This window comes from Cryptotermes secundus, unplaced genomic scaffold, assembly GCF_002891405.2.
Source record: "Cryptotermes secundus unplaced genomic scaffold, Csec_1.0 scaffold369, whole genome shotgun sequence".
Taxonomy (NCBI): Eukaryota; Metazoa; Arthropoda; class Insecta; order Blattodea; family Kalotermitidae; genus Cryptotermes; species Cryptotermes secundus.
In genome coordinates, this window is record NW_019725844.1 from 1,483,261 (window position 1) to 1,498,553 (window position 15,293).

The following is a 15,293-nucleotide window of genomic DNA, read 5'->3' on the forward strand; positions in this document are numbered from 1 at the left end:
TAACTTGAGACTTAACAATTAGCTGCAATGAGACAGTGTTTCCTGAGAAGCAGGTACTCGCTGAATTAGTCAAGAAATTGGATCCAAGGCTTTATTTGCATAAGAGCCCGCAACTGGACTTCGTCGTGAGCCACCTGAATCCAGTTCACATCCACCTGTCCCGGTGCTAAACCCCTTCTCGTCCTGCGCATGCGTGTCACCATTTCCCTCTTATCCCCTTCGATCACCCTAATAACAACTGAAATGTACGAATTATGAAGCTCGTTATGCATTTTGTTACCGCCCTCCAGTTTTTTCACACGGCTCTTTTTCAGTATCGGGATCTCCTGTTTCTTATTTCATCTTTCTGTGGTCCAGATGATCTTGATCATGCATTTAGCTGCCCGGCCAGTGTGAAACTTTCCGCCATGAACGCCTCGTTCCACGTATAACGATATGAATTGCCAGTTTATTCCCCATATCCGTCCCAGAATTCGCTACATCTGGATGCTTTGCCATTGTATCATAACAGCGTCGTAAATTAATTGTTTTCTTTCTTTCCAGGTGAGTGGTTACTCAAGTTGATTCTTGTGGTGTTCGGAGAACAGACTCATTAAGTAAGTAAACACGTTTCGTAGTTCCGTTGGAACTTTTGTCAGTTTTGAGAAGATTTTTACTTTCTTCTGTGTGTATGACTGTGCAGGAACTCGATGAAATCAGATTAATCAGAATTGTGGCCGTTCATTCATTTCGATGACATGTTAACTCAAACGCTGCAGAGGGTCCTGCCACACTCAAAATTCACAGTGCTGTTGATGTAATAGGACTCAGAAGAACTGATCTGTTCATCAGAAGCAAGCACTTTGATGAAGGACGTCGTTGTTACAGAAACACCGCCAGGGATATCTTCCGGTTTCAGGGCTCATTAAATTTACTTCTCACGGACCAAGCAATGGTCTTGGGGTAATGTAGAAGTATTTCATTTGTCAGGCTTGTGTTCTTTTCTCATATGTGATTTTAAGCTGAAAAACATGAGACGACGGAAAACCAAGAATGTCTTTTGTTGTCAGTATTATTAGTTACTATAGCGAAGGTGCCGTACCATATCTCAGGCGGTTAGTCACTGGCTTTCCACCCCGGCGGCCCGGGTTCGATCCCAGGTCAGGTCATGTGAGATTTGTGGTGGACAAAGTGGCACTGGGGATGGTTTTCTTAGAGTACTTCGGTTTCCCCTGACAATTCTCATTCCACCAACTGCTCCACACTCACCATGCATCATCCGGGGCTGGTACTATGGGCCAGTATTGGCCGACCTGCCAAGTGGACTCAGTCTCACCCCACCCCGAGAAACTAAAAAGAAAAATTTTACAGCACACTGAAGCAGGTCAAATTGGCGGTACTGCACCTCACTTGTACACGGCACGAATCTTGGTCCAGGACAATGAGTGTTATGATTGAAATTATTTGTAGTTTTAATCGATTTTCCAAGGAAATTTGGCTAGACCACAATATTTTTTATTTTTCTTATGGCGCGAGACTGAGTCCACTTGGTACTGTGGCCACTTGTATCAGCCCCAGATGATAGATGATAATTGTGGAGCGAGCGGTGCAATGCTAATTGGCAGGGGAAACCGAAGTACTAGGAGAAAATCTGCCCCAGTGCCACTTTCTCCACCACAATCCTCACATTACCTAACTTGGGCTCGAACCCGGGCCGCCGCGGTGGGAAGCCGGAGACTAACCGCGTGAGCTATGGAACAGCCTCCTTGGTATACTTATTCTTCGACCTTGAAGATAGAGGCGATATTGTATCTGTATATTACCGTCCCTTATAACACGGCGCTATAACAGTGATATTATTGTCGGCTGTCTTAATGTTTTCATGTGCAAACTGTATATTGCCGTCACACTATATAAGAACACAATAACGTGGTATTATTATGAGTTATCGGAATTTTTTGATATGCAGAATGCATATTGCCTTCACACAACATAATAAGAGCGAGTTACTGTCATTTATCGCGATGTTTTAATATGCATAAAGTAGGAATATATTACCATCGCATATAACATTGATATACTTACTAGTTATTGCAATATTTTAGTCACGATACGTTTCAGCAAGTCACTTAGTGTTCTGACTGACTAGGGAAAGACGTTTTGACCAGTAAACATCATCTTGAGATTCACTGCAGTGCTCTGAAGTACGTACTTTCTGCCGCTGTTGCGTGAATTCCAAACGTTTTCCTGCATTTCGAGCTGTTGGTATCAGATTTTATTTTTTTAATTTGGGCTTAGAAAGGAATCGTTTCGTGCTTTACTGAGTTCGCCACAGAATCCACAAGCAGTTTCCTCTCTGACTGCGGGAACAGTTAGTGCGGTCAGCGTTACCTTGTGGTTGCATAGATGTGTTTATGCGCACGGACTGATGGGAAGGTGCTTCTTTACGTAGCGACCCCAAAGCAAATGTATGGTTTACGTTAACGAGAACACCTCGGATATTAACGGCGCCCCACAAAGCTTTACAGTAAGACTAACCCTGCCGTTTGTGTTCCCATATTTTTCTCCCTTAATTACTGGTATCAGTGTTACATCTTGTTTTCAGAAAATGGTCTCCTGTTCTCAGTCAGAATTTGCTGCAAACAGGAAGACTCCACGATTTAAGCGTAAGCTCGTTGCCTTCGTTGTTGTTTCCCTGTTTCAGATTGAGTTGTTTTGTATTAAATGGAACAGCCCAAAAAGAACCTCTGATAACACGTTTCCCGTACATGTCAGATTTCACTTGAGAGTCGTTCACCGTCGCGACGCTTGTAAATGTTAACACACGCAGACGAAATGCTTCGTACAGAATATAGAGATATATTAATTATATACGTAGAGTAAACCCTCGTTAATCCGGAAGTAGGATAATCCGGGGCCGCCTCTGTAGTCTAGTGGTCAGAGTTCCTAGCTACAGATGCAGAGGTCCTCATTCGATTCCCGGCGCTACCAGATTTTCTGAGAAATGGTGGGTCTGGAGCGGGATGTACTCAGCGTCGTGAGGATAATTTAGGAGCTGTTTCAAGGAAATAGCGGCTCCGGTGTAGAAAACTGAGATTAACGGCCGCGAGGATCCGTTGCGCTGGCCACGCGACACCCTCTATCCGCAAAAGTCGGTAGTAACTTCGCCGACAAACGGCGGTCGCTGGGCCAGTATAGTTCGCTTCCGGGCTGAAACCATGGAGTTTGTTTTTTTTAGGGTAATCCGGACCGAAATATATATATAAAAACAAAATTCAGTTGAGTACATTACTTTAAAAGACACGTGGGATTTAGGAGCAAGAGGGCTTTCAGACTGTGTTGAGGGCAGCTGGAGGGACTGAAACCACGAAATAAAATGTCCAAGATTATCTTGAGCTGGATGAAGGAGACCCTGGATTACTGCTTCTTGTCTTTTTGTAGTTTTTAAATAAAGGGTCTACAGTGATATTTTTCTTTTATTTATTTTCATCGGCACTACGTATATTATTAAATTGGCCACGTATTTGTTTTCTAAGTTTGTATTGTCTTTTAGGGATACATTTTGCTTCATTAAATCCCCCCACCCCAGTTAATCCGGACTAGTGAGGATTTAGTGTATTATGGTACCAAATTTCGCTTGCCTAAGTCGACTGGTTCGTTATTTACCGCTTTCATGTGCAAAATTGAAAGCCGATTTAATCCCACCAGATTATTGTCGTTCTACAAAAAACAAATAACAAAAGTTGGATGTTTTGCGAATATTACATGTCGTTGGTAACTCTGTCACGTGAGAAGATTTTACGGCCTCCTGTTCTTATTTTTGATGGTAAGGTATCATACCGCTACAAATTCAAATTGGTTATACTAAGTTGAATGGAAGTGTGTATCGATTCGGAATACTGCAAGCAGATCAGAAGCATACACGCTGACATGATGTTACCGCAAGCCTACCTTAAAAGATTTTTTTTCCTTGGCACTACAGCCCCAGTGGGCCTAGGCCTACCTCCATGAACTTCTCCGTTCACTTCGGTTTTTCTAGATCTTACACTTATGTTGGACTCCTTGGGTGGGTGATCAGCTCGTCGCAAGGCCTCTACCTGTAGACAAACTCAGAAAAACGCACACAAACATACCTTAAAAGATTTAGTTATTAGCTATTAGTTTAGGTTAGTTCATTGAGTTGATATTCGTTACACTGTCCGCATAACACCAGGTTTTAGTGGAACACAGGTTCGGTACTTAGAAGCATACAAACACTACTTACAGTTACTATTACTATCACTACTGATACCACCACTACTGCACCATTACTGTTTCTCCTCTCAGTCTTTTCTTCTCGTTTTACATTTTAGCTTCCAGCTCACGTGGGCGGGCGGGGGTCCAGGCTAATAAAGACATGATATTTACCTTAGAGGAAGTATACATTTCTGTAATTATAGTCCTACGACGTTGATTATAAATGCTTTTTAATGTCTTGTGCACTTAATGAAAAGCAGAAGTAACTCGTGTTTCTTGTAATGACGGAGTTCTAATTGGTCAGTGTGAATTGACATAAGATTCTTGCATCATCGTTTACTATATTTCATTAATCAGTGGCCCACAGCACTTGATTGGGCCCTGTTATGAGGTTCTCACAGCGTTACATGTTAAAGATTAAGATTTTGGTCTTCGAGGACGAGACATTGCCCAGCACAGAAGAACCTTCTGCCTCAGTCGTGATGGACGAAGAGTAGAGATGAAACCTGAAATTTTAAATAAATATACGATTTGAAGAAAGTCGTCTTCTGGGCCAAAACCCAGAAGACGACACTCTTCATAGTCATCGCCGTGAAAACCTCAAATCTTACAAATATACGATTTGTTTTCTTTCAAATTATAAAAGATATTTGCGAGATTTCCTGAGATGGGTCAGTGGGGAGCGTCGAGAGAAGGCAAGGAGAGGCACTTGAAGTCCAGTTCAAGTATTCGTACTCAAGAGACTTCAAAGGAATTTTCATTGTTAACGAATGCCCCTCTTGGAACAGAATAGGTCCTACTCATGCAAGAAGAAATTTTGAAAAATCCAGTGCACCCGCCTTTTCCGTGCAGGACAGCAGAGAAACTTTTATATGCTCGATCCTGGAGCGTGGCCTGATCGACTTGAATCCATTCCATACTCTCACATCCTTTCTTTAGAATCCATTTTGATTTTACTCCCGACGTACATCCAGGTTTTCCAAGTGGCCTGTCTTATCTTTTTTTCAAGAATTCCAACGAAAATTTTATATGCGTTTCACATTTGTCTCACGCATGATACATGGTACGCCCATCTCATCGTCCCTGATTCAGTCACCTTAATATTTACAGCATTAGATTGGGAATAAAACAGTGAAGCTCCTCGTTACATAATGTTTCTCCACCTGCCAGTTGTACCCCCTCTCAGATGATAAACAGAGAGGAACAAATTTAAGATATTTCCTCAGATGTTCGAGGAGGAGGACTGAAAGACTAGCAATGTGAGAAGAAGGTCATTTCGAGCTTGCTGGTTGAGTTAGCAGGCAGCAGATAGTCTTGAACTGTTTCGCCAAGGACAGTTGACTGGCAGTTCCTGGGCTCTGGCCAGTGTCCCGTGTCTTTTTTTCTGCTACCAGTGGAGCCTTATTTTGGAGACTTGACCTTACAAATATTCTCCCAGAACTGTAGGTTTATATGATATCTAAATATTCTTGTTGCTTTTTAAAGTTTATTTATACAATAAATGCGAATGCATCAGGCAGCTTATTTTTCGTCAGCTGTGAATTTGAAAACGAAAAATCATTGGAAAATTTTCGAATATATTTCTGATCCGGAATTTGACAGATTACAGAGCAAAGAGAGTTTTTTTTAAGAGAAATGAAATACTTGACAAAGAGTGAATCACTTAATAAGGAACTTCTTGAATTAGGTATTAGTTGCAGCACTAGTCATTTGCATTGTGATGAACTCAGCTTGTAGCTCGGTGAACGAAGACAAGAAACTCATTCGCAGTTTTTACCCATAATGCATTAATTTCGCAGCTGTGCTGTCTAGAAGCTGCACTGTATTAAGATAGATTTCTAGGAAAGAGGTTTCCTTGCTGCGGATTAAGGTTAACTCGGTCTTATTATTGGTTCATGTGTCCTCGACCTTTTGTGCAGTCGGTTTTACTGCCGCAGAGCCAGAGAAAGTTGCTGTACTACTGTTAATATGATGGCGTGAGGATGAAGCGTAAAGGGGAAATTAAATCCATCACTGCTATATGAGCTGGCAAGCAGTAAAACTCTAGTAGTGGAGAGGCTCAGTCTATAATCTGTAATGTTTCATTAGCTTGGAGAGTTAATATTGAAGTTTGCATCGTTTTGTGCTGCTGGTTCTAATTTGTTTGTTGTCAGAGTTGCCTTCTCCCACTCCTGATGCTTAGTGTCTACTGCTGAGGTTAATTAAATGTCTGGTCTCGTGGAAGAAATTTTTCATTTTTGGTTCCTGTGTGCCCTCCCTTGATAACTGAAGAGCAATTTTAATATAGGCCCCACTTTGGTGGAGTTACATAAATGTTCTTAGCGAGTGAAGTCCGGATATGAGATTATAACCTTTCAAGTAGGGATACAAAATTTACACATAATTAAAGAACACATCAATCGTCACGACTCAGTGGTTTGGCACTGCGCTTCGGATTGGGAGATATTCGAAGCGGAGACTGGCGTTTTTCGTAGTGATCTTCATTTCCCTCATATTCTGAACGGCTGCTGAGTTTGTACATTTGTGCATTTGTAATAGGCGCATAGAACATAGAAAGAAACCTTTTGGCTGTCTAAGAAAACAACCTCGAGCTCCTGCTTATGATGTGTACGTGTATTGCACAACGACGACGACAGCAGCAACAACGGCAACAATGACAAGGATGCTGATGATAATATAGCATTCAGACCCGTTGCTAGGCAACAACTTCGAAATAAACACCTTCACAACAGCCATTGTTTGGTAATGGCCGCAACAGATTCATGTTCTCTATGCGGTCTGTATATATGACAGCTACTTGACGCAACAATAAGAGTGCTTGGAGAGGTGTTTTCTGTGCGGTGCGTGCTGAGGTGTTATAAGTAGGACAAGTCTAGACTTTAGGTAGTTGTGAGATAATAGCCGGACAGTAAGGGCGTGAACACGGAACATGAGGAAACTACGGCTTTGGAAGCCTTTACTAGGCGACAACCGGTGAGGATACAGCAGACTGAGGAGACTTGTTATGTGCTGTAGTGAATTGTAAAGTGTATGAATTAGCGATAGCACTGTAATTACTTGCAAGTATGATCTGTAATTGTTCAGTAAATCCAGTTACCAACCCCAAATCCGCCAGTAGCCACACGCATACACGTAACAATAATAATGGTAATAATAACAATAACAATAATTAGAACCAAGGGAAACATTTATTTGTGTTACAGAATGGTAAATTGAAAGGAGGGACTAAAAATAATTTCTGCTTAATATAAAGTACTGAATACCAGATGTTACAATTATGCTGCAGAAATATTGCTGACTGCAGCTGTTAGTAAATGCAGAATGTGCAGGCAGTTTTACGACACAGTAGAGGACCTAGACCTTGGGCGGCGCGTTCTCCAGATTTAACGCCATTTCACTTTTTTTGCCTGAGGTTCCATAAAATCAGAGGCGTATCGCAGAAACATTCAAAATTTACCACAGCTTCGAAATCACATTAGGGGGGCAATTCCGTAAATAACACCTGAAATGCTTGCAAATGTGTTCTGCAGTGCAGCTGACCGATTCGGAATTAAAGTTTGAGCTGTGTATGTTATTTTTTCGATTTAATACTGTATGTTGTATAGAAATGTACATATAATCATGCCATTAATAAATTTGTATGAAATTCACTCTATTTCACCAAAATATGCAGGGACTTTTGGGACATTCTAACTATTTCTGCTACCCGTGGCTCATCAAAGATGATAGGCAACATAATCCATTCCTTCCTTTTTTCTCACTATCGTGTATTTTTATCTACTTCATCCCTTGTTACCTTATTGATTTCCCTTTCCTTTACTTATTCGTCCTATCTCCAGTGTTCCTCCTTCCTTCTTTCTCTCACTCATATACTCGTACTTTCTCTAGCCCTTTATTTCTTTCCTTCTCTTTTTATCTGTCCTTCCTGTGATCATCGAGTTTCTCCGGGCATAAAGTATTATTGTTTATGTGTAGATATCCGAGTTTTCCTCTGGTCAGCAAACAGAAGAAATTTTCTCACGCTATGTCTTTCGTTTTTTGTTCTGGCTCCTAGTTTTTTTGTTCTGGCTCCTTTATTTATAGGGAGTTTGTGCATTAACCATAGGTGCAACTGAAAGACTACCAACATTATTTCAGAGTATTTGGAAGACATCCATGATAAATACACGTACCCAAGCGCAGAATTGCAGAATTGGCCATTCTGGGAATAGCACACTTATTGAGAAAGATACTGATATAGCACTTGTTTCAAATCCTTTTCCGACTGAGTCCTAGGAACAATGTTTGTCCCTGGGTCATGGACAGGATACTCTGATATTTTGTATGAATATGAAAATATGATAGCAGTAATAGTAGTAGTAGTAGTGGTAATAGTAATAGTAGTGGTGGTGGTAGTGGCGGTGGCTGAGGCTGCAAGAAGCAGGAGGAGGATTGAATCGATTCCACATATTTTATTTTTACACCCATTTTAATATAGATATGAATAGGTGTTATTAATATTTGTTTTCCGGGTAATAGAATCAAAAAGCTTCATTTAATCTACGCAAACAACGTGTAGAATTTGCCTGCACACACAGGAGTCATTGTTATAAGTATAACGAATTTAATTAAAGAACAGACATATTAAAGACTTCCTACACCATTAACAGGGAAGGTGGATTGAGTTACTCATTCAAGGATTTTAATTACGAAGAGGCTTGGCTCATTACGCGTGCGGCAGCTGTGGCTTTCGGTGTAATCTATCACCATTACTTTGTTTCCGAGGCGATCTTAATTGTTAGAACAGACTGGAACTTTCATCGTGGAGGTGGATTGTTACAGATTGTGTGCGTCTTTACATGAACTACGTAGAAGCTGCTCATAGCCGGAGAGCATGTCCGTTTATTCGTCCGACCCTTTAACAGCCCAGACGTATTTTGATGAAATGGCGCATTGGAAGTCTACACAGCAAATATAATTTTAGCCTGCACATGAAGCTGAAATAATAGTTCAGGTCGCCGACTTTTCTTCAACCACAAATTAATGTTTGATACAAGTATAACAAAACATTATTGTGTATTTATTGTCGTGAGAACATAATATTTTTGTGGTTTGGGCATGTAACTTCATTTTTTATGTATTTTGACAGTTCAGTATTCCATTACACACACACAAACAGGAGTAGGTTAAATGTAAGTGATATTATTTAAATGAAATGAGTAATTAAATAACATGAAGCATATATTTTCCACATCGAGAATTTGAGCTGCCGTTATATTGATATTTCTGAAGTATGTTATTTGTGAAATACCTTGTTGAAAGTGCCTCATATGGCGTGGTTTTCGTACAAAGTTTCATGATGATCGGTTCAGACTTTCAGGTAATATTAATGTTATAACCTCAACAATTTTGGAGGTGGCAGTGTTGGTATTAGTGATGGCAGGGATTTATGTATAAGGTGGCATGATATACATAACAAGTTTCATATAGTTTTGTATCTGCGCTCAGAAGTTGGTAGGGCGACACACACACACACAGAGCAAGGCGTTCTCATAAGCCTACTTCTATTTTACAATAGCCTGTTTCCCAAAGAAGTGAATGTAAGCTAGGAAGTGTCTCTAATGGCATGGTGTTCATGCAGGGTTTCACGGACAAACGGTCCTAATGTTATACTATCGACGTCTGAAGTTGAATTAGAGACCGAGAGACTGATGGAAACCCGCCGCTCGCTAATGGGCTTCTGAAAGAAAAAGAATGAAAGTAGGCTGAAAGAAGGAGTTCATCTTTAAGATGTGAATTGAATGAAAGTTGCTGTTCCTTTGATGGCAGCATCGCTACTTGGTCTGGGAAGAATGAAGCTTACAAAACAAATTTGTTCTTAGCAGCTGGCTTCCAGATCTCCATGGTAATGCACAGCTTTTACATCCCTGCAGCAGGTGTCACATTTCCCGAGCTTCCAATAGCTCCGTACTTTTAATTAATGGACTCCCATATAGTTGTGGCAGTTTTACACCCTCAGTTGTTTTTGCTCTATGCACTTCGAAGGAGTAGCAGTAGACATGGGGTTATCTCTGGGGTAGGAACACGTTGGTACGGTCGAATTCCGCACATAATTATTTTATTGTTTTACATTTATGAATGTTTAAGTCCATTAGTGTACATCAGCGGATCCTGTCATTGACGAGCAAGTTGGTTCAAGTGGTAACGTTTCAAACTTATATTCAGGAGTGCCCGGTTAGAACCTCGGCAGGGATATCGATTTTTATGACCGAAGTATTTTCTGCATTCCCCCAAATTTTCTAGCAAAGGTCTTGATGGTACTTGAACCCACAACCTCGTTTCTTCCCATTCTTTTCAATTTCTTATTCACTAATTATCCTACAATTCGCCGCTGTGGTCTGAGATCTACCTTGACGGATTAGGCTGTGTGGCCTGTTTCCAGACAGTTGATAGGACTCCTTGGACGGGGGATCACCCCGACGCACAGGACAGAACACAGAACAAACGCATAGTCTGCGTTACTATCGTTAAGTAGATCAGCACTAAACGAGTAACGACGCTGAGAACGACGAGCAAGAATCGGAGTAGCTCAGTCACTGAAGTGATGACTACCTGCTGGACGGCCGGAGTTCGATTCCCGTCAGAAGGGGATTTTTCTTTTTGCTGTTATGGCTACCCATTGTCCATCCCATTGTTACTGGCGATAAAGCAGCTGGAGCGTGAGGTTGGCCACGCATCATTCGCCTGGAGGGACTGAGGAAAGCTGCGATGAACCTCAGGCAGGATTGTCGATAACCCCGTTGAGATTTAATCCAGGCACCTATGGAATACAAGTCAGAAACGTTACCGCCTCAGCCAGTTTGATCGGCCCCCCCGCCTCGTTGAAGTGGCACATGGGACGGGAACACGGTGTTCTTCCCTTTATGTTATCCCTTCATGAAGGCTTGTGCACTTGTTCTATACTTGCTGTTGGTATACCGTTTCGCAGTGTTTACAAATCATTAGCTTCCTTTCCACCGAGAATAGATGGCAAAGACTATAGCGACATTATATTATAGTATGTTGACCCGTTGCTAGTCAACAGCCGCGAGATAAGCAAATATACAAAAGCCGTTGCTGAGTAAGGGCTTTGCAAACAAACATGTTCCCACGGAAATGAACTAAAACATTGAGGTGCGGTGTTTTCTGTGCGGTCCGTGCCGAGATGTTATAAGCGAGACAAGTTGGGAGCTGCATTTAGTCAGTCAGTGAAGAGAAGAGTAGAATGCCGGTGTGAGATGACCGCCAGCCTGGGAGTTGGAGCAATGAGTCATACTTGTGGGATAATCGCCAGCCTGTAAGGACGTTATCAGGGGACATTATTAGTATCCGATACCAGGAAATGACTAGTGGAGACATAGGAGACCTCATGTGTGCTGCAGTTACAGTGTTCTTTAGAATATGTAAACCAGTGAGGCTGTTTTAGTTACTTTTAGTTACGAGTTGTATGTATAAGTGGTCAGTAAATCCAGTCACCAATCCAAATCCAGTCTATAGTCACTCATACACATGACAGTATCATCTTCCCATAGTAGATCTGTTGCCCTAATGTGAGTTGGAGAGGATGGGCTGGATATGACATTTGGCTTCTTCCTGGGATTCGAGCCTGCATTTCCCGACTTCCAGGCTCAATACAGCACTTGGCTTTCCTTGCAGTAGACCCAGAACTCTTCTTTCCCGAACCTGGCAGTGGCTCGCCTAAGTCTGATACAGCCCTATCCAGCCCATGAGTGCAAAATGGTTACAAGTAAAGTCGCAGAGGTTAACATCCGCCCACTCGCCTCCAAACGCGTTGCTTTCTAAAGGCATGACTTCTCCAATTACATTCACAGAGCAGAGTAAGTTTAATATCTTCAACCACGGTAAAGTCGGCTGTCACTTGCTTTCTTGAACTTGAGAACTTGAATTTGGATTCACCTCTTTCTGGGGTTTGCGAAGCGAATTTGACGCTTAGCCGGAATATTGTGCCAATCGAATTCCAAAATTGAGTCCCGTCTTTTGCTGTTAAGTTTTCAAGACAACTGCCACTCACTACTACTGTTTTGTTGATCCCAGTGAATGTCTGAGGTGATCACGGTAGCCGCGCGGTCTAAGGCATGAACTGTCTTCGCTCTCTCGGACGCTGGGATCATGGGTTCGAATCTTACTCAGGGAATGGATGTTTGGTATGTGTTGCGTTTATTATGTGTTTGTGTTGTCCTATGTTTAGGTAAGGGCCTTGTGACGGGCTGATCACTCGTCCAAGGACTCCTACCGTCTGTGAAAAGTGATATGGAAGTGAATAAGAGGCCAGGGCCCTGAATGGGCTGGAAGAGCCAGTGAAAAAGAAAGTGAATGTCTGAACTGGGCTTAACATTTGGGCATGGTGCGAAGATACTTGTAGGAGTTGTATTTTGAGACTTATTTTTTACTCTGAATGTCTATCTTCATATGAAGAGAAATTGTGTTCCCATAGTAACCTCACTCATTTGATTTCAATCCCGCCTGACTTTGTGTTTGTTATCAAAGACGAAAAATTCCTTTAGCGGACACGATATATGTCAGTTGCGAATTGCTCCGGAGCTAGCGATTTGCCAACGGGGGAAACTTGTCACATACGAAGGAGTGCTAGATGTTTCGAAAGTTGTCAGACTCGTTGCAGATATATCGTATAGGGTTGTAGAAGGGGGGGGGGCAGAGAAAAAATGTGAAGGTATTTGAACTGTCTTTTCAGTAATATTTTTACAGCAAAATGGATATTTCTTTCTCATTTAACCACGCACATGGAAGAATTGCTACGTGCAAAGATGTGTATCTCCACTCTTCCGTCAGTATCGACCTATCTTTTCTGTGTTTCGGTTCTCTGTCATTAACTCAGATGTTCGTTTCCGCCAGTAATGAAAGTTCAGCTGTGGACACTCTCGACCAATGATGTGCTTTCGTGTCCGGTCACGATACGCGATCAGGGAGTGTTCGTCACATAGACAGTTTATTTTCGACCAATTTAACAAATTACTTAAGAGCCTGGATAGCTCAGTGAGTACAGTGATTAGGTTGCTGGCTGGTCGACCGGAGTTCTGTTCTCGGTTGGGACAAAAGATTTTTCTCTTCACCTCAGTGTGAAGACCGGCTTTAGGGACTACTCAAACTCATACCCCGTGGTACCGTTTTTTCTCTGTCTCCGGCTTTGAAGCTTTCAGAGTGTGAAGCTGTCCACTCACAACTTCCTAGGGCCGAAAGTGAGGTTACGTGGAGTTATACCTTCATTCCTTCTTACGTCTTTTTGTTGTGTGCTCAATTAGGCATAAGGATATGTGTCCACAGCTTGGTGATAAATTAAGCACTGGGATAATTTTGCCTTTTGAAGAACGGTACTTAGTTTTATTTGTTATTTGTATACCAGTAAACTGTGGGATATAAGCCCCTTCTGAATGACGGTCAGTAGGACGTCCTGATCTCCATTTCCTCTGCTTTTACCGACACATGCTAAGGCCAGACACTGGCGTGACTACACAACTACTCACATTTTCCACCTTCCGAGTAAGCCAGCCACAAGTAACATCTTTAGCTTACTGTCCTCATTTTGAAGAAATAAAAGGGGCTTATGAGATCGCCTTGCTGCCTGTCTTCCTGTGCCCCCCCCCTCCATTAATTCCTGCAAGGCAGAATGGTGGAGCCCTCTGTGTCTGGATCCGTATCTCCTCTATGGTTGCTACGCAACGATACGGTTCCTGTATAACGTCGCGGTAATAAAATTGTTTGTACATGTCGTTTTTATGGAAGGAAAGTACGCGATTAGTTCTTCCCAGAACTTCTTGTATTTTATTGAAGCTGTCACGGTTGTCCCGTTGCCTCATGCTTGCTTGCACTGATATGACAGTGGGTCTGTGGCAGTCGTGGCTGCTTGCAATTGCCGTAGCGCTCGACTCCGGCTTGTGTAATCGTGTGCAGCACTGGAGCACACTAAATCTTCTCCACCCTGGGCATGCTGCCGGGGGGTGGGTGACAGAGTAATGGGAATGCGGTTCTGCAGGATTTGGGGAGGTAGGGGAGAGAAAATTTGATAAACGTAACCCGTAACCCTAGCGTCCTAGAAAAGTTCTAACTACGTAGCTCCCACTGCAACAACATAAGGGATGGGGTTGGAGGAACGTGGGTGTGGGGCCAGAAAAGGGGTGCAAATTAACCCCCGGTCTCATAATTGCAATAGAGAGAGAAATGTTCTGGAGTGGGGAAACAAATTAGATTATTTTTTTTTCAACGGACAGCGCCCGTGCATGGGAAAATAACTGAGCGCTGTTGTTGCACATTGCTAGGGCATGAATTATTGACGTAATTGGTATAGTACAGTATATGGTGCGTGTCCGTATGAGCACTTCCTGCCTACAATGCTAAGAACGTTCTGATTGGTTTTGTACGTTAGTTAACGGCGCTGTGTTTAGTGAGTTGAACGAGATGTTGTCGTGAATGGAAACTAGGTAATGGTGATGGGAGGAGGCGAACATTCATGTTTCAGGCCATACCTCAACGTTTCCTGGAGAGACCATAGAAAATAATCAGATTCAGGCTAGTTGGTAACCTGGACGAGATACGAACCGGGAATCTTCAGGATACAAAGCTACAATCAGGATTCAATATACCCACTGGTGTTAAGGTCCTTAAAGGGTAAAGTTTAGAACGGGTGAGTGGATGAATCCGGGAATTTTTCGTTAATATAACAGATCGAAACCTCTTTCGGGAGGAAATTAAGAAGCGATTGAACTCGGGTAATGCTTGCTACCATTCAGTCCAGAACCTTTTGTCCTCTCGTCTGCTGTCCAAAAACAAAAATTAGAATATACAAAACTATAATTTTGCCTGTGGTTCTGTATGGGTGTGAAATATGGTCTCTGACATTAAGGGAGGAACATAGACTGAGGGTGTTTGAAAACAGGGTGTTGAGAATATTTGGACCGAAGAGAGATGAAGTGAAGAGAGGTTGGAGAAAGCTGCATAATGAGGAGCTTCATAACTTATACTCTTCTCCAAGTATAATTAGAATGATCAAGTCAAGGAGGATGAGGTGGGCAGGTCATGTAGCA